The 23,456-nt window shown below is 44.5% G+C and overlaps 1 protein-coding gene across 2 annotated transcripts in view; it reads left to right on the top strand.

The window, feature by feature from the left end:
- Positions 1-23,456, top strand: part of pald1a (phosphatase domain containing paladin 1a) — a 223,924-nt gene that overhangs the window by 7,379 nt on the left and 193,089 nt on the right. Inside the window, exon 1 of one of the 2 annotated variants that reach the window (XM_034193258.1) lies at positions 15,556-15,752. The exons of the other annotated variant lie outside the window; for it this stretch is intronic. The gene's annotated coding sequence lies outside the window, so the exon portion shown is untranslated. Of the gene's footprint in view, positions 1-15,555; positions 15,753-23,456 lie in introns of those variants that run through there. 2 annotated transcript variants of the gene reach the window in all.

Below are 23,456 nucleotides of genomic sequence, written 5' to 3'. Positions count from 1 at the left end.
TAAGTTTGTAAGTTAAACTGATGCGTTGGATGAGCTCAATTCAATTATGAACAGGATTTCCATATAATAAATATATGTAGCACAACTCAAATAAAGTGCATCCATGCAAGATAATTTAATTTCATTTTGTTTGAGTGAGCCCCTAAAAAAGTGACTCACTAGTTTGGATTCCATCTAATAAATATATGTAGTCCCAACTAAATTAAGTTACATTATCTTGCATGGATGTGTGTTATTTGAGTTGGGGCTACATATATTTATTAGATGGAAATCCTGCTCACAGTTAAACTGAGTTCATCCAATGCATCAGTTTTTTGAGTGTGTGTCACTACGAGTCAATGCGTCGCATCTGAATGATTATGGCATCTACTGTATAATAAACATAATTTTACGGTACATTATCTAATTTATAAGAAGGAATGAAAACGCAACTGTTTGATCAATCCATTACAATATAAATATTACAAATAATTACCTTTGAGATGATTCCAAATGCGTTCTAACCCTCATGAAGCACACGAGAAAAGCTGCAGCTGTAGATAATTTCTCTGTGATTCCAGGAGCGATTAGAGGTGGTTTCATCAGCCACGTTCTGAGAGCAAATGATTAATCCACTATGAAATAATTATTTCATATAACACGGCATCCAGCGGCACAAAGCAAGTCGCATTGGCACGATGAATTGCACGGAAGTGCAGGGATTAAATTTGTGCAAATGTCAAAGTGTCTTTAGAGTTTATCTAACTTATTAAGTTCAAACACCTTAATTAATTTAGATGTTACCAACTGAACCAACTTTTTAAGTGGGTTCTTTTTTCAGTGTATGCAGGGATCAAGTGTGATGTGTTCAAAGACTCACTGTTCACTGAGCGCTTTCAACCTCCTCTGAAAATACAATATACGAGGGCTGTCAATAAAGTAACGGCCCTTTTTATTTTTTTCAAGAACTATATGGATTTCATTCATATGTTTTACGTCAGACATGCTTGAACCCTCGTGCGCATGCGTGAGTTTTTCCACGCCTGTCGGTGACGTCATTTGCCTGTGAGCACTCCTTGTGGGAGGAGTCGTCCAGCCCCTCGTCGGAATTCCTTTGTCTGAGAAGTTGCTGAGAGACTGGCGCTTTGTTTGATCAAACTTTTTTCTAAACCTGTGAGACACATCGAAGTGGACACGGTTCGAAAAATTAAGCTGGTTTTCAGTGAAAATTTTAACGGCTGATGAGAGATTTTGAGGTTATTCTGTCGCTTTAAGGACTTCCCACGGAGCGAGACGTCGTGCAGCGCTCTCAGGCGCCGTCGTCAGCCTGTTCAAGCTGAAAACCTCCACATTTCAGGTTCTATTGATCCAGGACGTCATGAGAGAACAGAGAAGTTTCAGAAGAAGTCGGTTTCAGCATTTTATCCGGATATTCCACTGTTAAAGGAGATTTTTTTAATGAAAGACGTGCGGACGGGTCCGCGCGTCGGGACGCAGCCGGCGCGGTGCGGCGGCACAGGAAAAACACCTCCGTGTTGATAACCATTTGTAAAATCCAGGCGACGCTCCGCCACAGGAAAAACACCTCTGTTGAAAGCCTTAAGGACAAGTTGGAACATGTCCTGCCTGTTAAACAATTTCTCATATACTCACTCCACTGCAAGCCATCAAAAGCCGCCTGGATTTTACAAATGGTTATCAACACGGAGGTGTTTTTCCTGTGCCACTGCACCGCGTTGGCTGCGTCCCGACGCGCGGACCTGTCCGCACGTCTTTCATTAAAAAAATCTCCTTTAACAGTGGAATATCCTGATAAAATGCTGAAACCGACTTCTTCTGAAACTTCTCTGTTCTCTCACGACGTCCTGGATCAATAGAGCCTGAAATGTGGAGGTTTTCAGCTTGAACAGGCTGACGACGGCGGCTGAGAGCGCTGAGCGACGTCTCGCACCATGGGAAGTCCTTAAAGCGACAGAATCACCTCAAAATCTCTCATCAGCCGTTAAAATTTTCACTGAAAACCAGCTTAATTTTTCGAACCGTGTCCACTTCGATGTGTTTCACAGGTTTAGAAAAAATTTTGATCAAACAAAGCGCCAGTGTTGTGTGGGCCGCTGAAGAGGAGGTACTGCTGGCCCACCACCACCAGAGGGCGCCCTGCCTGGAGTGCGGGCTCCAGGCACCAGAGGGCGCTGCCGCCTTATGGGAGTAGCCTGGGTGACAGCTGTCACCCATCACCAGACACAGCTGTTCCACTCAGCACAGAGGTATATCAGGAGGACGGCGTCTCCACCTCAGTGCCGAGATATCGCCTTACGTTAGAGGTAACGATTCTCTGCTACATTATATTGTCTCTCTGAGTTTTGCAGAACAGCTGACTACTAAAAGATAAGTACTCACCTTTCTGCAGTATTGACGTGAGGTGGAGTCAGCTTCTTCCCTCTCCGTGTACTGGGTGCAGCCGCATCCACACCTGTGTGTTTGTTCTCTTGCCAGCAGTACCGGATCCGACGAGCGGAGGCAGTGGCCACCTGGGAATTCGGGACTTGGCGGTTCCAGTATTTCCAGGGTTCGGTGGCAGGGGAAATCTGGGTGGTTCCGGCTCGACTTGGATGGACGTCTCCTACCTTCGAGCCTGCCCACACGACACCAGTGGAATTCGGTGTAAACCCAAATTGTCAATTGTTGTATTGGTTGTGCACTTTCACGACAGTAAAAAACTTATTTACTTTCTCCATTGTCCGTTCATTGCGCCCCCTGTTGTGGGTCCGTGTTCCAACACTTTCACAACAGGATATCTCGGCCACCGTCATGGACCCCGAGGGGCGTCAACCGGCTGTTGAACGGCCAATGGAAAGACCAAGGCGCGTCGGCGGCTTCGGGAGGGGTAATCGGTGAGTTGCAGCGGATCCTCACCGCTTTCACCTCTCGGATCGATTTAATGACCGAGCAGCACGTTCTCCTAAACCGCAGGGTGGAGGCTCTCGCCGCACAAGTGGAGGCGCGCCCTTCGGGCGCCGCTGCGGCTCTCCCTCCCGAGGACCCTGCGCGTGAAAGTGACGTTCCACTGGTCGTTCAACGGTCCCTTCCTCCGTCCCCAGAAGCATACATAAGCCCCCCAGAACCGTACGGAGGCTGTGTGGAGACGTGCGCGGATTTTCTGATGCAGTGTTCGCTCGTCTTCGCACAGCGTCCCGTGATGTACGCGACTGATGCTAGCAAAGTAGCTTATGTAATAAATCTGCTTCGCGGGGAGGCACGCGCTTGGGCTACAGCGCTCTGGGAGCAGAACTCACAGCTCCTTCATACATACGTTGGGTTTGTACGGGAGCTCAGAACGGTGTTCGACCATCCCAACAGAGGAGAGTCCGCTTCAACCGCGCTACTGTCAATGAGACAGGGGCGTCGGAGCGCAGCTGCCTATGCAGTCGCCTTCCGCATCGCGGCGGCGAGATCCGGCTGGAATAGCACTGCCCTCCGCGCCGCCTTTGTAAACGGACTGTCATTGGTCCTAAAAGAGCACCTGGTGGCGAAGGACGAACCGCGGGATTTAGACGGGCTCATCGATCTGGTCATACGACTCGACAACCGGTTAGAAGAACGCCGTCGGGAACGAGGCGAAGGGCGTGGCCAGGCACGCGTCGCCCCTCTCCCTTCCGGTTCCGATCGAGCTCCGCCTTCCCCACGCTCCACAGCCCCTGCGCTCCGTGGGGTCACAGCTCCCCCTACTGACGAAGCTAGGGACACGAGTAGGGCAACATTTAGGGCACCAGATCCACAGAGGAGATGGACCCACGGAGCGTGTCTTGTTTGTGGTTCAATAGAGCACCATGTGAGAGACTGCCCCGAGCGGTCAAACGCCAAACGCCCGCCCCTAGAGACTGGGCCAGGGGTGGGCCAAAACATTCACGTGGGACACACCCACATTGCTACACGACTCCCAGTCACGATCCTGTATGAGGATTCAACCCTGAAGGCCCCAGCACTGGTGGACATGGGCTCTGAGGGGAATCTGCTTGACAGTAGATGGGCCAGGGAGATAGGGCTCCCTCTGGTGGCTCTTACCTCGCCTGTGCAGGTTCGGGCACTAGATGGCTCCCTACTCCCACCAATCACGCATAAGACACCTCCAGTAACTCTGGTGGTGTCAGGTAACCACCGGGAGGTGATCGAGTTCTTTGTGACTCAGGCCACCTCCCGTGTGGTTTTGGGGTTTCCATGGATGCTAAAGCACAATCCCCAGATCGATTGGCCGTCCGGGGTAGTGGTTCAGTGGAGCGAAACCTGCCATCGGGAGTGTCTAGGTTCCTCGGTTCCTCCCGGCTCCCAAGCTAAGGAGGAGGTCCGAGTCCCGCCCAATCTGAAGGCGGTGCCGGCGGAGTACCATGACCTCGCTGACGTGTTCAGCAAGGATCTGGCTCTCACGCTTCCTCCCCACCGCCCGTATGATTGTGCCATTGATTTGGTTCCAGGCAGCGAGTTCCCGTCCAGTAGGCTGTACAACCTCTCACGGCCGGAGCGTGAATCAATGGAGACCTACATCCGGGACTCATTAGCTGCCGGGTTGATCCGGAATTCCACCTCTCCGATGGGTGCTGGTTTCTTTTTTGTGGGTAAAAAGGATGGCGGGCTTCGTCCATGCATTGATTATAGGGGGTTGAACGAAATCACGGTTCGCAATCGATACCCGTTGCCCCTGTTGGATTCGGTGTTCACCCCCTTGCATGGAGCCAAAATCTTCACCAACTTGATCTTAGGAATGCGTATCATTTGGTTCGGATCCGGAAGGGAGACGAATGGAAGACGGCATTTAACACCCCGTTGGGCCATTTTGAGTACCTGGTCATGCCGTTCGGTCTCACTAATGCTCCCGCGACCTTCCAAGCGTTGGTAAATGATGTCCTGCGGGACTTCCTGCACCGGTTCGTCTTCGTGTATCTGGACGATATACTCATCTTTTCCCCGGATCCTGAGACTCATGTCCGGCATGTCCGTCAGGTTCTGCAGCGGTTGTTGGAGAACCGCCTGTTTGTGAAGGGCGAGAAGTGTGAATTCCACCGCACTTCTTTGTCCTTCTTGGGGTTTATCATCTCCTCTAACTCCGTCGCCCCTGATCCGGCCAAGGTTGCGGCGGTGAGAGATTGGCCCCAACCTACAAGCCGTAGGAAGCTGCAACAGTTCCTCGGTTTTGCTAATTTCTATAGGAGGTTCATTAAGGGCTATAGTCAGGTAGTTAGCCCCCTGACAGCCCTGACCTCACCAAAAGTCCCCTTCACCTGGTCGGATCGGTGCGAAGCCGCGTTTAGGGAGTTGAAACGGCGCTTCTCGTCTGCACCAGTTCTGGTGCAGCCCGATCCTAGCCGCCAGTTAGTGGTTGAAGTGGATGCCTCGGACTCAGGGATAGGAGCGGTGCTCTCCCAGAGCGGGAAGACCGATAAGGTCCTTCACCCGTGTGCCTATTTTTCTCGCAGGTTGACCCCCGCTGAACGGAACTATGACGTCGGCAATCGGGAACTCCTTGCTGTGAAAGAGGCCCTCGAAGAGTGGAGACATCTGTTGGAGGGAACAGCCGTGCCATTCACGGTTTTCACTGACCATCGGAACCTGGAGTATATCAGGACCGCCAAGCGGCTGAACCCCAGGCAAGCCCGCTGGTCACTGTTCTTTGGCCGTTTTGACTTCCGGATTACCTACCGTCCCGGGACCAAGAATCAGAGGTCGGATGCATTGTCCCGGGTGCACGAAGACAAAGTCAAAACGGAACCGTCGGATCCCCCGGATCCCATCATCCCGGAGTCCGCTATCGTGGCCGCCCTCACCTGGGACGTGGAGAAGACCGTCCGGGAGGCCCTGACCCGTGTCCCGGACCCCGGAAACGGACCAAAGAACAGACTATACGTCCCACCAGAGGCTAGGGCTGCAGTCCTGGACTTCTGTCACGGTTCTAAGCTCCCCTGTCACCCAGGGGTGCGAAGGACCGTGACAGTCGTCCGGCAACGCTTCTGGTGGGCATCCCTGGAGGCCGACGTCCGGGACTACGTCCAGGCCTGTACCACCTGCGCCAGGGGCAAGGCCGACCACAGAAAGACCTCAGGGCAGCTACAGCCACTGCCCGTGCCTCATCGCCCCTGGTCCCACATCGGTCTGGACTTCGTCACGGGTCTCCCGCCGTCCCAGGGAAACACCGTCGTCTTCACGATAGTGGACCGTTTCTCCAAGGCGGCCCACTTCGTGGCCCTCCCGAAGCTCCCAACGGCCCAGGAGACAGCGGACCTCCTGGTCCACCACGTCGTCCGTCTGCATGGCATACCATCAGACATCGTCTCCGATCGCGGTCCCCCAGTTCACCTCACATGTCTGGAGGAGCTTCTGCCGGGAACTGGGGGCCACGGTCAGCCTCTCGTCTGGGTACCACCCCCAGACCAACGGGCAGGCAGAGCGGGTGAATCAGGAACTGGAGCAGACACTTCGCTGTGTGACAGCCGCGCACCCGACGGCCTGGAGTACCCACCTGGCCTGGATCGAGTACGCCCACAACAGCCAAGTGTCATCAGCCACCGGCCTCTCCCCGTTTGAGGTGTGCTTGGGGTATCAGCCCCCCTTGTTTCCGGTGGTTGAGGGAGAGGTCGGTGTGCCCTCGGTCCAGGCCCACCTACGGAAGTGCCGTCGGGTGTGGCGGGCTGCCCGCTCTTCCTTGTTGCAGGCCCGGACGAGGGCGAAGAAACATGCAGACCGGCGGCGAGCCCCGGCCCCCAAGTATCGTCCTGGGCAGGAGGTCTGGTTGTCCACCAAGGACATTCCTCTACAGGTTGACTCACCAAAACTCCAAGAACGGTACATCGGACCTTATAAGATCCTCAAGGTCATCAACCCCGCCGCAGTGAGGCTCCAGCTTCCGGCCTCACTGCGGATCCATCCAGTTTTTCATGTTTCCCGGATCAAGCCTCTTCACACCTCACCCCTCTGCACCCCGGGTCCGGCGCCGCCTCCTGCCCGGATCATCGACGGAGCACCGGCTTGGACTGTCTGCCGGCTCCTTGATGTCCGTCGGATGGGCCGGGGTTTTCAGTATCTGGTGGACTGGGAGGGGTACGGACCCGAGGAGCACTCCTGGGTGAAGAAGGGCTTCATCCTGGACCCGGCCCTCCTGGCCGACTTCTACCGTCGCCATCCGGACAAGCCCGGTCGTGCGCCAGGAGGCGCCCGTTGAGGGGGGGGTCCTGTTGTGTGGGCCGCTGAAGAGGAGGTACTGCTGGCCCACCACCACCAGAGGGCGCCCTGCCTGGAGTGCGGGCTCCAGGCACCAGAGGGCGCTGCCGCCTTATGGGAGTAGCCTGGGTGACAGCTGTCACCCATCACCAGACACAGCTGTTCCACTCAGCACAGAGGTATATCAGGAGGACGGCGTCTCCACCTCAGTGCCGAGATATCGCCTTACGTTAGAGGTAACGATTCTCTGCTACATTATATTGTCTCTCTGAGTTTTGCAGAACAGCTGACTACTAAAAGATAAGTACTCACCTTTCTGCAGTATTGACGTGAGGTGGAGTCAGCTTCTTCCCTCTCTGTGTACTGGGTGCAGCCGCATCCACACCTGTGTGTTTGTTCTCTTGCCAGCAGTACCGGATCCGACGAGCGGAGGCAGTGGCCACCTGGGAATTCGGACTTGGCGGTTCCAGTATTTCCAGGGTTCGGTGGCAGGGGAAATCTGGGTGGTTCCGGCTCGACTTGGACGGACGTCTCCTACCTTCGAGCCTGCCCACACGACACCAGTGGAATTCGGTGTAAACCCAAATTGTCAATTGTTGTATTGGTTGTGCACTTTCACGACAGTAAAAAACTTGTTATTTACTTTCTCCATTGTCCGTTCATTGCGCCCCCTGTTGTGGGTCCGTGTTCCAACACTTTCACAACAGCCAGTCTCTCAGCAACTTCTCAGACAAAGGAATTCCGACGAGGGGCTGGACGACTCCTCCCACAAGGAGTGCTCACAGGCGAATGACGTCACCGACAGGCGTGGAAAAACTCACGCATGCGCACGAGGGTTCAAGCATGTCTGACGTAAAAACATATGAATGAAATCCATATAGTTTTTGAAAAAAATAAAAAGGACCGTTACTTTATTGACAGCCCTCATACATCAGTAATCCCATGAAAAACATGACACACTCTTTAGCAGAAAACACTTTTGAGGTATTAATGGATACATTTTAGCTTTGTAGTAAGTCTTGTTATAACTTTGGACATCAGAGAACTGTTGTGCGTAAACCCAGAAGCTCTCATGTCATGGGCATGCATTCAAATTCATTTATAGTCTGCTGTGTCCTGCTGTGTAATATTATGAAACGCATCTTTAGACTGCTTATAAATCAGGTCGTATTTACTAATTTTTTTATAATCGGGAAGGTAATCAAGGCCAAAAATCTACAGTGGGAGGCCACTCTTCGTTGATAACACATCTGTGCAGTTTTTATTCAATGAGCACAGCATATATAAATTTCAGATAAATCTCTCTTACAGTCACAGTCACAACCATCATCAGGGCTGGACAGGGGACCAAAAAAAATCATGTCTGGAGAAAACCAGGCACCATCCCTACAGTGAAGCATCATGCTGGAGAGATCTGAAAATGGCTGTGGACTGACACTTCCCATCCAACCTGATGGAGCCTGAGAGGTGCTGCAAAGAGGAATGGACAAAACTGTCCAAAGATACGTGCACCAAGCTTGTGGCATCATATTCAAGAAGACTTGAGGCTGTAATTGCTGCCAAAGGTGTACCAACAAAGTATTAAGCAAAGGCTGTGAATTCTTATGTACATATGATTTCTTTCTTTTTTTTTTTTCATAAAATTTCCAAAAAGAAAAAAGTAAAAAAAAAAACAAACAAACAAAAAAAAAACAAAACACTTTTTTTCATATTGTCATTACGGGGTGTTGTGAGTAGAATTTTGAGGGGGAAAAAATGAATTTACTCCATTTTGGAAAAAGGCTGTGAAGCACTGTAAATGCTTTCCGGATGCACCGCAAACACAGAGTGCACATATTGCTATTCTGTTATCTATTCTTTAAGCACAGTGAGCTCCTCCTTTTTTAGTGTTGTTTTATGTCTTCTGTTCCATCTTGGTCTGCTTGAGGTTTCTTCCTGGTCACAGTTACAAATGTGCTTCCTTGTGGTGTGGTTACAGTGTAGATAACTAGATGTGTTGTATAAAGTATGTTGAGATGATTGATGGCCATGGCCATCAGGATTCCCCCAACACAGTCTCACATCTAAGTCATTTGCAAATGGCTTATTTTTCAATTTGTGATGAGCCAGGTCAGGTGCGTCACTGTGTTCTGCCTATGGAAAAGCTAACCCTATCTTTAACCAAAACCAAAAAATAGATGAATGTTTCCTGATAATGCAGAAGAGAAGCAGATAGTTCCAAACGCTGTCACAGATAAATGATGCAGCTGTCCAAAAAACATGTCTTAATACCTTTCACTAAATGACTCAATGGAGGTCAATCACATCGTGATGAAAAGGTGTTCAAGAAAGTGACCAGTTCAGAGTGAGAATGTGTTGAAGCACCAGGATCCTGATGATAGTGACTTTCTTGGTTCGACATTCTTGAGGTCTCTGAGTTGGTTGCTTGGCTGCGAGGCCCTTCTTATGCTTGGCCCCTCGCTTCTCTTGAAGACACTCTGCCACTCTTCAGTGTATCAGTTATAACACTGACCTGGGTGATGTCATATTCACTAAGCATTCCTCATTCAAATAGTTTTCCTCCTCACAGGGTTAGGGTTCCTATTTGCTTTTTGCTTGTTCCCCCTTTTTTTCATTTCCTCTTATTGTTGGCTTTTTCCTTGCTTGTGCCACACACGCACACACACACACACACACACACACACACACACACACACACACACACACGCAAATAGCAATGTCTGCTGCCACATATGCATATTTGGACAGATAGAAGCATGAGCCACTTGTGGCTCACACAAGATTGATACATTTAGACAAAAAACACAAAAATAAAGGAACAAAAACATATCAGCAACAGTCACAATGTTTCCAAATTATCTATACATTATTACCCTTAGCAGACCACCCCCTGTACGTTTGAAGCCTCCTGATTGCATGGGTACAGTCTGCATATATTCTGTGTGCACAACATGTAATGTCTTGACAGTTAAAAAAAAAAAATCAGGTGGAAACTTTTTACAACCCTCCATCTATACATTTGAAGCTTTCAGAGTGCACGTCCTGATAATGTGAGTGGCAGCATACATGTACATATGCTTCATGTAGACTTCAGCATATATTCTATACATGCCATAAAATGTCTTTTGACTGTTTAAAAACCTCTCAAGACAGTCAGGTGGATACCCTGAGCAGCCTACCTTCTGTATGTTTGAAACCTTCTAGATGCATAACAGGAGAATGTCAACAGAACGATGTTTTACGTATGCTTAAATGTAGACTTATACATATTTTCTGTAGTGACCATATAATGTCTTTTGACAGGTCATAAAAGTCCCCAGATGATCACGTGGAAACCCTTAACAACCCTCCATTTGTATTTTTGAAGCCTTCTGAGAACATGACCTGAGAACGTGAGAGGCAGCATATGTGCAGTGCATCAAGAAAATATTCATCGCACTTCACTTTTTCCAAAAATCTCAAAAACTTTTTCACATTGTCATTATGGGGTACTGTGTGTAGGATTTTAAGGGAAAAAAATGAACTTCATCCATTTTGGAATAAGACTGTAACATAACAAAATGTGGAAAAAGTGAAGCACTGTGAATACTTTCTGGATGCACCGTACATTTTGTATTTTTAGACAGTGTCAGCTGCGCATCATGTGGAACATTGTGTGATATTTTCCAGACCTGTTTCAAACCTCAGTGTATTTGTCTAACCTCTGTGGTGTTTCACTCTGCTAGGTCAGTTGTTTCATGAAAAAGTGGCCAATTCATGCTCGACCACAACCATCCAAGGAGTACTCCAACATGGAATGTAGCATTCAGCACAGGTGATGGTGATCTGTAATGAACCAAACACTGACGACCCGAGTGCAGAGGAAACAACCAAGGTAAATCTAAAGTTCTTTAATCAAAGTTGTGCCACAGGCCGAGGTCAAAAGCAATGGAGATCGAAGAACAAGGTGAAGGTGTCCGTGAGAGATTAGGCAGCAGAATAATCAATAATCAGGCTGCAAAGTTCAGTACACAAAGAATCAATGAGACTGAGCAAACAACTCCAAATGGGACAAGCGAAGAAGACGCTGGAGTGCTGGAAGAAACACTGCTCGGCACCGAGGGATCGGTAAGATGCTGGAATGCGAGTAGACTGAGCAAACAGCGTACAGGAAGGTTTTCAAACATGAGGTAAAATAACAGAAAATAGCAAACAGGAAGTAAAGAGACATGGGAAAGAGCTGTCAAGACAAAACAAGAAGTGAGAGATGAAACTAAAAACAGGCGGAAAAAGACCGGACATTACAGCATCTGTTGTATTTGATCTTTGTTCTGGACCATTGAATACATGAGTTCTTCCCACCACAAGATCCAGATACGTTACATTTTTCAATACATATCCACATTCGTAATCTGAAGTAGCTATACAAGATAATAATTCAGTCATCACAGTGTAAAATTTATTCGTCCAAAGACTCCACCTCTATTTTATTCTGTTACAAATGAATCACTAATATTGTCGTAGCTGTGTCTGGTACAGCAACAGCAAGACGACTAGATATAATTAATGACATTTTTCAATACTAAGTAAACTAATAAAAAAGATGAGGGAAGCTGCAGTTTGCCATAAGCCCACATTTGACCTATTTTCTTCTATAAAAATCCTTCTCTATTCTTACTTCATCATGAAGGTGTGATGGTGGTGCAACAGGCAATAGTTGCACCATATGCAGTTTCTCCATTCACAGTCACAGAAACCTAAACATCTTCAGATTTGTCTGGGTGTCTTGGTAGCTTCCCTCACTTGTCTCCTTGTGGGGTCACTGTTTTTGAGAACTCTATACTCTACCATATGTTTGTGTTTCTTAATGAATGATGTAAATGGAGTCAGAGATATTTTAAGTGACTTGGAAATGTTCACGTATTCATCCCCTGACGTGTTTAAAGAAAACTGCCAATAAAAGTAATGATTTATATTAACAATAATAATCATCAAGTTTAGTTCATCCAATTACTTATGACCTCTAGCAATAAAGGGACTGTGTAAATAAGACCTTAATTCCTAAATGATCAATGCATTATTTTTGTTAAGCCCACTACATATGATTGCTTTATTTCATCTTCATTGTGTTAGTGTTGAGAGGCAAACGTGCAAAAATGGTTACCATCCAATTACTTATGGACCAGACTGTACACTCCTGTGGCATTGATCATGAATAGAAACATTATGGTCTTGCATGGATGGCCTAGAATAGGCAGCTCTCAAAAACAGGGTGACAGTGAAAGGAGGAGACTAGTGAGGGAAGCCATTAACACCTGAAGGAAGCCATCAACACCCATGACAAGCAGTTTCAAGCGTCAGTGGCTGTGATTGGACAAAATGTGCTGAGTGCAGTTATTTTCTTCTGTTGCTTCACCAGTCACAGCTTCATAAGATGGAAGGATGCTGTTACTAAGAAGACAAAAGAAAAGTCAGCTACCATCAGATAGAAGATACAGGAGCCTAGACCCTAGAATTTTTTTTGCGTGGGAATCAAGCCTCAACCTCTGTTCTATTAGTAAGTCCCTTCGGCTGCTCCCTTGTTTGCACTCGGGGTCGCCTATTCTATTAAATGATGCAAATGTGGAAGAAGAAAATTGTGCAGTTACTTGAATGGCTGCTTGAGGCTGGCTGCAAAAGTTTGTCATAGAGCCGCATGTTAAAATTTCACATTCTAGAGCAGAAATAAACGTTTACATCCTGGTACAAAAAGGTTTTGGACTCTATGACTAGTTTATACCTTTTATGACAACTGTACAGGAGGTGAGTTTTTTTTAAGCCTTAAAATTGCGAATAGTTAGTGGTGAGTTTGCTTTGAGTGACAGCTAGGACAGTAAAACTCATCTAATCCATCATAGTATAAACTAGATATTCACACTCACTGGACAAAAATAAAAGTCCCAGTGTTTATGTGTAGTTTCCATGTAATAAACACTGTATATACCAGATTTTGTATAACAGATTTTCACTCACATCGGACAAAATGTCCTGTCTGACTGCAATACATTTCCATTAAAAACCCCTTGCATGTACCGGACAAAGCAGTCTGGACATGCACAGTAACAGAGGTAAGAAATTAAAGTTCAGCACTGACACTCACTGATTCGAGGAAAGTGGGTACCATATTTCCGTGATTAAAAGCCCGGCCGTTTATTTTTTCAAACCATGCTCAGACACAGGACCTGCAGTCTGATGTGCACCTGCTAAATCAGACACCGCAAAAGCCTGTAATTTGTCACTTTACGTTTTCACTCCTTCCTCTCCTGTCATATTTTAATAGTTTTTGCAGTGCGTCTGCTAATTACATTTTGATCATGGATTAAGTACAGTTGTCAGAAAAGTCCACAAATATGACCAACATCACAAAATAGAGTCAGAAAAAGATGCTCAAGTGACCCGCAATTCATGGAGGAAATTGTAGACCTACTTTTAAATTTAGAGGTTGATGATTGCAGAAAGAAGAGCTCGTTGAGGGACAAATTAATCCAGAAAAAGCATAATCCATAAAAATTGCATAAAGATGCGATGGAGAACTTTAAAAATGTCACCCACGTTAACCTCATTGCATAACACGGAGTTACAGAGTTGCAGTGGACTTAGAAAAAAAGACTGACACAACCAAATCTTTTTAATCTTTTTAATGCACATAATGTCCAGTGCTTATTTAAGGCAGGTGTTAATTTTCTCAGATGAAATCTTGACCTGGTCATTAAGTGAGGCAGGTCCTGATTCAGGATTTTGCTGTAAACCGTTCGTGCCTCCTGACTGTAATCTGTTACATACATATAACGGATTTTGTCAATTTTACACATACTGTATAATGGATTTTGTCCATTTTATACATGTGATGGATTTAGTCCATTTTATACATATAACATATTTAAAATATAACAGTCAAAATTCACTGGTCCACCTGAATCCATTATATGCAAGTTTTACTATATCTGCCAGTGACTGAAAGTCACTGTAGTGCCTTTAAGGGAACCAATCAGATGAAGAACTTCTCAGTCTCAGGGAAGGAGAAGTTTATTTTTGCTTTTCTGTCTACAGTCAGCTGATTTGTGACACAAAATTTATCATAATAGAAAAAAAACTCTTTCTGTCTGATTGGACAGACACTATGTACCTGCTGACAGTGAGTGCTTTTTATCTCAGTACATTATAAACTAGTCATTATCTGTTTATTGTTGTTATAGAAACAAATCCCACAAAGACCAGATTTCTTTTTAATAAACCTCTGGGATAAAGTATTTCTAGGTGCCTTCTTAATGTATTTATGGAAAAAAAAACACTATATGGACATGAGGCCTTAAAGGTCACTGCAAGCAGCAGGTCATTTTCATTTAAACCAACAGGCACAGGTTTGTATTTCAGAACCCTGAGCATTACCCTGTGACCGATGGTGATGTGGCAAAGCAAGTTATTGTTTTCAGTGGCATATGTGTGTGTGTGTGTGTGTGTGTCTGATTACGAGATAACTCAAATATAATGCAATGCTAAAATACCTTCAACTGTATGAGCATAAAACCTTTTAACCGCTTAAAATAGGTCGTTACCCATCTTTAAACTTCTCCAAGGTCTGTGTCCCAAGAATATTCCCTGTGAATTTGAAGACCCTGGCAATAATAAGAATGGACTTATGCTGAGCACAGACAAGCGGAGGGACAGACGGACGGATGGAAAGTCTTCGCAATTCCCGATGGCCATATTTTAGCCTTTGGTAAAAATGGCTGATCGGATTTCCTTCAAATATGGGGGGAATATTCCTTGCATATATATCTAGAGGTGGTTAGATTTTGAAGTTGTTTGGTCAGCGGTCAAGGTCAAGGAAATCATTATTCTTCCACACGATCTGTTTGGAAAATCTCAACAACCAAGAAGTCTCAACCCAGTCTCACAGCCTACATGGATCAAACATGGTGAGAGTGCTACTTTAGTAGATAACTAGAGGTGATTATACTTTGGAGTTGTTTGGTCAAAGGTCAAGGTTAAGGAAAACAAGGTCCATGTAACAGGTATCTCAGCAACCAAGAAGCCGAGACGGATGATCTAAAGCACCTACTGACCAGATAGATAGATCGTTAGCTAGCTAGCTAGCTATGAATATGTTTTTGAAAGTTATCATACAATCATTACTATTCGTGACAGCTTAACGATGAAGATGTTTAATATTTCTGTGGCTTTCTGCATTAATGAAAGCTGCATCATGTTATTCGTTTTAAAGGAATAAATGTGAAATAAATAAGTAGCTGCTTCAGTGTGTAAAGTGAATATGGGCGCGCGCGCGCGCGTGTGTGTGTTGGGAGGGGGAGCGGGGGTCTCGGGGGGGGGTCATTGCGCATGCGCACTTCGTTCTTCAAGCAGCCGAATCTTTTCCTAGTAAATATTCCGAGAAAAGACCTAAAAAAAAAAGTCAATGAATGTCCTCTTTTTAACCTCGTGCGTCTAACCGCAGCCGGGGAAGCGGACTAGCCGAGCACTGCAGCATGTTTCCGTGAGCACAGACGCGATTTTTAAAAAATAAAGTCCCTCCGTGTGCTGAAATGGTGAGTGGATTTAAACTTTCCTCCTTTTGTTGCCCGAGTCGAACCCGCATGTAGTAAAATGATGTTCACGCTGTTTAAACTGAGGCAGGACTCCAGATATGTTTGAGTGACAGAAATGTTCAGATGGAGTTCATTTTTATTTATTTATTTTTACTGAAAACACATCGCACGTTACTACATCCACACAACACACAGAGCGCCAGATACACGAACTAAAACGGGTTTCAAACTGGTGGCCAGGGAGCCGGATAAGGACCCGGTGACAGCCGTTTACGGTCTTCTTTTATAATTTCACTTTTCACATACACTTTTACTGGCTGTGTGTCTGTCTGTTTGCATGTTTCCACATTTGGTAATTCATGTAATGGAGTGTAACTAGCCAACCGAAACCACAGATATGTACGTATAACCAATGTTGCAGTCGGAACGGTGTTGCAGTGACAATCTGTGGTCCTATGAATTTTCTGTTTTGGCGGCATTCATCCTTGACTCAAAATACATAAGCATACCAAATGGCAAATGCCAGCTCTCCACAGTTTATCTGTGATTTAAATTATATTCATGTCTGCAGAGGTTTTTGTCTTTTCTGCATTCTGCTGCAAGCAGGTACTTTTAATTTTACACACCTACAAACAGAGACAGTGGCGGAAGACATCAAATGCATTACACTTTTCACTAATGGTAACGGCAACATGACACTTAACTAAACTGACTAAAACAATTGAGCTACAAAAACACAATAAATCAATAACGCTAACAACACTGTTAAACTAACATGAACCACAATAACAACATTTAAAACCCCAAACTCTCATGGTGCATTGCAGCACAACGTCCATTGGTTAGATAAAATAGCTAATTTCTCCAAAAATATTTGTCCTATCAACTTTCCGTTTTCGCAGCGTTCATCCTTGACCCATCCCTGGTTTTTGCGTGATCAAACTCTCACTCACTCATACACACACACACACACACACACAGGCCACTTGGCTATTATAATATAGATAATAATAATAATTTTTACCTATATGGTTTGAGGGATAACAGTGAATGGTTCCATATATGTATAGGATTATTCTAAAGGCGTTGCACAGGTTTGTTTTATGACCGTATAGTTAGTATGACTGTACATCTGTAATCAGTCATTTGTTTATTCATAACCCAGTACGTATATGATAGGGTAGATAACATGAGTTGAATATATTTGTGCCAAAATGACCAGTGGTGACCAAAGTTAAATTTATAAAAAAAAAGAAGAAAATTTGAACAACAGATAAAATTTTTACAGAATATCTCATAATTGCCATATCCACTAGTTGCGTGAATTGGGTGAAGTCTGCTATCTCGGATCACCTTGTTATTAAACATGATCCACATGACAGTATTCCTTGTATGTAGAAAAATGATATAGACAGGACTATAAGTATTTGGACATTGACAAAATAGGGCATTGCAGTCTTGTTTGAGCCCTGTGTGATATTGTGGGATTTGACCAGTTATGGGGATAGCCGCACTCCCGTTGCGCAATATATACAAAGCATAACTTCACACGGTACTGTTTTGTTTTCGGCTGCAATCACCGAAGCACTTGCGAAAAATGCAGTTTTTCAGCTTCCAGTATAGAAGGGAAGATGAGGCAAATGGAAGAGGTTGTGTCAGTAAGTGTTAGCCTACACAGCTAAACAGAGTAAATGGTAAAATGGTAAATGGACTGCATTTATATAGCACTTTTCCATCTGCATCAGATGCTCAAAGCGCTTTTACAAATAATGCCTCACATTCACACCAATGTGAGGGTGCTGCTGTGCAAGGCGCTCACTACACACCGGGAGCAACTAGGGATTAACGACCTTGCCCAAGGGATCTTAGTGATTTTACAGCCAGGCTGGGATTTGAACCGAGGATCTTCTGGTCTCAAGCCCAACACCTTAACCGTGACCTCCCCCTGTAGCTGCGTTCTCTCACCTGCAAAACCGCCTCGACACGTTTGAGCTACGAGTCATAAACAAACCGCAATACATGTACACTTTTCCACTGCATCATCATTTTTTCTTTGTATTTTCACTTTGTTTGCGTGTAATTTGCCCAAAACCTCAGAGAGAGTGCCGTGTTTCTGTCCCCGGAAGTAGAGAAATTACGCAATATGTGTCATATTTTACCCCTTTAGCGCCCGCCCGTCAAGTGAGACTGCATTGCCCAATTTTGTATTTAATCTCTATACACCACTAGCAATGGAGATGAAATTCAGTAAAGACTAAACATGATTTAAAGATTTAAACATGAATTTATTATGAATAACTATAAATATAACCAACAACCAACCAACCATCATCATGGTGCCTTCACGCTGTGTCTCAGCATTTCTATAAAATAGACTTCTGGTCTGTTTTGGCCCCACTTAGCTGGCGGCATGGTGACCACTTGTCTGTTGTCACTGGTAAACACCCTCTCTAACGAAATTCTAATCCAATACATTTTTTCCATGAATCTGATTGGTTAATCATTGTGACATATCAGGCGTATAATATCTGTGAACGGTGGCCAAAGATGTATACTCCGCCCAGACCGGTGTTTTGACGAGATGTCATTACTGTTGAATGTCATTCCTGTCCTCACGCATGTGCAGTATTGTCAGGACACGGAATTGTCAAGACGCATAATTCATCAGAACACCGGCTGCATGCACTGCTTAGCTGTTAGCGCTGTTAACTCAGAGTGAGAGAAAGTTCCGTGCCACTGCCAAATTGGGTGAATTTAAGATACTGTACGAAAGTATTGATGTGGATTCTGATACAGAATTACCGTTTCACGGTTGATGGATTTTCACATTTGATAGATTACTCCACGCCCTGACCGCTGTTGGAGAGACACTTGCTGCTTCACCGATTTACTTACAGAAAAATAAACCGTGCAAACGATGGAATTGGATTAGAATGGGAGTAACCCCCTTGTGTCTGATGATGTGTGGATGTTCATGCTGTTATACGGTTGAACATACTGTATCCGTTTTACCGGCGACGCGTAGCTGTATGTTTGACCGTATAACCCAGCATGAACGTCCGCCCATCATCAGACACAACATGGTTAAATGAATGGCCGCTGATCGTTTTGACTCTGTCTCTTGTTGCTAATATGACTCAAGGGGTGATGGCGGTTCCTGCCATGCTTGAGTGCATTGTAAACAATGGCGTTCACCATTTCCACCATCCAGAGTGTTTTTGGCATTGTTTCTGGCATTGTTTATTTGGTAAAACAAAAAAAAAATTATATGGGGGGGGAGACAACAGAACACAGATATTGATGTGTTTGTGAAAGACTCATATCAGCCAATTGATCTATCCGCTGAGTTCTGGTTGCTAGGCAGTGGAGACTGTCTGGGGGCCTCATTCCCACTCTGGAGGCACCTCTAGAAATTGCAAACAAATTTGGAAGTAAAAAAAATTAGCACCTGCCCAGGTTTGCAAAATGTGCAGAACACGTGGTTGCAAAATCATTGGAAGAGTTATGTTTTGGCGCTGTGCTCTTTGTTTTGTGATATATGTGTTCATTTGTTGAGTATGTGGGCAAAAACTCAGTGAAGAAATTTTTTTGATAGTTGGAGTTTGTACTCCAACTATCTACTTGAGCTTGAGCGGCTTTGCTTGAGCTGCTACCCCCGCGACCCGACTCCGGATAAAGCGGAAGAAAATGGATGGATGGATGGATGGATGGAGTTTGTTTTGCTGACGGTCCTTAAAGGCCTGTCACACTTAGCAAGAAGCAAGCCGACCCAGGCAGAATGTAAAAAAAAACACAATTCATGCTACATCTGGGAGGGAATAAGAATTGTGGAGGACAACCATCCGAATACCCAGACTGCGCTCCATCCCGCCCCGACTGGTTGCCTCAGAACGCAGTACAAATGCAGGTGGAATGTATTAAGATTACAGAGAGCTGTCAGAATGAAGTGCGAATATGACAAATGCAATTACATTGCTGTATGAGTGAGGTCCGATTTCAGGTGTCGGTAATATAATCCAGCAGCTCTCGAGGTGTGCTTGTGGTGTGTTCAGGCACAGTTGGGACATTCGGCCAGGATTCGAAATGGCGGATCATTGCAAACCACTTCTCAAACACAATCAAAATAGTTTGAATGCCGTTTTCATGTCATACGAATATTTAGATTGCAGTCAGATTGTGGTCAGACTGCACTCCGACCGCCATTTCCTATTTGTCCACCTTGACTGCACCTCGACTGTTTTGCACAAGTGCAAAACATTTGAGGCAGCCACAGAAATCTGCCCGACTGTTTAGACTGCTCTCAGAATGCTGTCCGACATCCTCAAATGCATCTCAACACCTCAGAATGTGGGTCCAACTTTCAGTCGGATGGCATTCGTCCTCTAGTGTGATGGAGGTATTAGGTTTGGTGATCTTAGAATATCCATGTTCCCAAAAGCTTTTGAAATATTTGTGTTTAAAATGTGAATCCATGTTGCAAATGCAAACCGTAAATCTTCCAGTGATTTTGTGTGCGTGCACGGTTGCATATCTGTATGAAATTGGGGCTGCCGTTACAATTTTATTTGTCTTGACATTTCATCGCCCTTCCTAGTTCCTGTAGAATTCAAGGCAAGATCTTCAAAACTCTTTATATTGTTTGGGATGAGAGTCAAGTACACAGTTTACACTGACAAAATTAATGAGCAGTTGCTGACTTAAAAATGTCTTTGAGGTACATAAAATGTACCAAGATCTGTTCATTCAAGGCATTAGTTCTACAAAGTCCAAGTTGAAGGTGTAAATCATGGGGTTTAATTCACCCTTTTTTTTCCTGCTTTCCTCCACCCAGCTGAGTTCAGCTCTGTTCTCATCAGATTTCGTTACATGGTGGGGGGAGACAGAAACTAGTTCTTGATAACTGAAAGCAGATATCAAACATTGAACATCACAATTAATCAAGAAAGAGCGCACGAAACTCCTCGGTGAGTGGACAGCTGCATCATAAGTGATTACATTATTTGTTCTCGGTTTACCGTGATAAGAAGCGTAGCTCAGTGAAAACAACGCCCCCCCCCCACCAACCACCACACAGGCTTATCTTAAAATGTTAATTTTGTAGTTTGAAGTGATATCAGTAGTACTGCTTTTTTTTTAAATATATCCTTCACCATTACAGATAGAAAAATGATATTTGTCAATCAAGAAATGAGTTTCCATTAGGTTTTGAGTTAGTCAGGACAGTGGCGCACCAACAACAGCACCCAAAGTCGCTGCAGTATCTCTAAACTTATCGTCAAATTAGGTACAAATGATTGCGGCAAGTAGTTTGCGTTTGTTGCTTGTTGGGTGTTCCAAGTGCGGGACCAGCTCGTGGTTATTTGGCATTACTGTGCACAGTGTTTATTGATAGATTATGAAGTACAGACAAACCTGACACTGTCACTATTAGCTTTTCCTCCGTACTTGCCTGCTTAAGGAAGCAAAGTACAGTACATCGATGTTGCTAACTGAACTATGCATGTTCAAAGGTGTGTAAATAAATCAGCTTGGGGGGGCGAAGCCTTATTCCAAGATTGAGAATATATAGTGTGAAAGGTGTGGTACCGACCAGAAAGATCTTATTGTTCCGATTGTCACATCTGTGACATGTTTAAGGGACTTTGTCTTCTTTGGCCACATTACAAACATTTGCTGCAGTGTTATCCATAGGTTCAGCCGTGTCCGTGTAGTTTATGAGGAACATGCATGTCCAAGAACTGCTCACTTGGCACTATTCACCCCAAGACGTTCCATGTGAGCATCCTCCGGAGTACTTTTCATGCATGCGTCAAACAATGCAACAAGGGTCTATTTATTTGTTTGAGTACGTGTTTCTAGGTAACACTCCTGTATCACAAATTAGCATGCGAACATCTCTGTGAGATGGCTTGTAAATTACCTCAGACGTATAACCTGGTTATAAAAACAGAGTTTTTAGATTTAGAAGTGTTTATTTTTGTTAACTTTGACAAAACATAAGGAAAAATGCAAAATTTATACAGAAATATAGCTGTCGCGGAGCGTATTCTGCCATCCTAGATTATTTTGTTAGAGCGAGCAAGCACGTATGTCATGCTAACGTCACGCTGCCTTCACTGAGATTGGTAGTTGCCATGTACTATTGCTCAGTATGTGCATAAAATAGACCTCATCTATTTTGGCCCCACGGAGCTAGTGACATAACGGCAACTTGCCTCTTGTCGCAGTAAAACACCCACTCTGAAAGAAAACAGCTGCTTCTTACTTTGCCTCTGTCGTTTGTCGCTAATGTAACCAAAAGCCTAAAGACAGATTGATTTCCCATTATTCAGATCTGATGATGATGTTGCAATAATCCAAATTTACTGTCATTATAGATAGTACTGTATTTTCTGGAGTAATAGGTCATGATTTTTGTTTTTTTCTAGTATGGTAGGCCCTGTGACATATACGCCGGTGCAACTTATATACGGAAAAATCAAGTGTTTGACATTAATAATTTTTATAATGACAATTTACATAGGACTTTTCCAGGAATCAAAACACTTAACAAAATACACCATGATAGGCTATAATAGAAACAACACTATAATAATGCACAAAAATCCAAAATTAAAGAGTTTATAATACTGAAAAAAGTGTGACTTATATTCCAGTGCGGCTTGTGCTCTGGTGTGATTTATATACAGAAAAATCAAGGGTTTGTTATTATTAATAATTATAATAACTATTCATATAAGACTCTTCCAGAAATCAAAGCACTAAATAGACTATAATTATGAAAGAATAAATGCAATAATAGAGACTATACTATAATAATGCACAAAATCCCAAAGTAAAGAGTTTATAATCCTGAAAAAAGGTGCAATTTATACTTTATTCTAATCCAGTTACATTTTTTCCGCGAATCTGATTGGTTAATTGTGTGAGATTTCAGACCGTATAATATTGGGGTAACGGTGGCAAAATATTTGACCATTTCACATTTGGATGTATAGTATTACTCCGTGCCCTGACCGCTGTTCTGACGAGATGTCATTCCTGTCCAATATCATTCCTGCACGAAGTACTGTCAGGACGCGTAACTTTAGATTATGCGACGAGATGCACAATCGATAGAACACCGGCTGTGCGCGCTGCTAGCTGTTAGCCCTGTTAGCTGAGATCGAGAGAAAGTCACTAACCAATGCCGCTGAAATGGGTGAATTTAAGATACCATATGAAAGTACTGATGTGGATTCTGATACAGAATTAGCGTTTCACATTTGATGGATTTGATGGATTTTGACGTTGATAGATTCCTCCATGCCCTGACCGCTGTTGGAGCGACGCTCCGTTGGCTCGACGGTAAGCCTCACTGGCCAAATTACTTAGAGAAAATTAAACCGTATAAACTATGGAATTGAATTAGAATGGGAATGGGAATAACCCCCTTGTGTCTGATGATTTACGAACGTTCATGCTGTTATACGGTCACAAATAGCTGTTTTAAAAACTCCTTTTTAAAACGTAACCTCCTTTTTCATGTTGTAAAGCTCTATTTACGACTATATAACCAGCATGAATGTCTGCAAATCATCAGACACAACAGGGTTATATATATATATACTCAACAAAAATATAAAGGCAACACTTTTGGTTTGCTCCCATTTTGTATGAGATGAACTCAAAGATCTAAAACCTTTTCCACATACACAATATCAC

This window comes from Thalassophryne amazonica, chromosome 18 (assembly GCF_902500255.1).
Source record: "Thalassophryne amazonica chromosome 18, fThaAma1.1, whole genome shotgun sequence".
Taxonomy (NCBI): Eukaryota; Metazoa; Chordata; class Actinopteri; order Batrachoidiformes; family Batrachoididae; genus Thalassophryne; species Thalassophryne amazonica.
The sequence above is the reverse complement of the archived record's forward strand: the minus strand, read 5'-3'. Positions and strand labels throughout refer to the sequence as shown.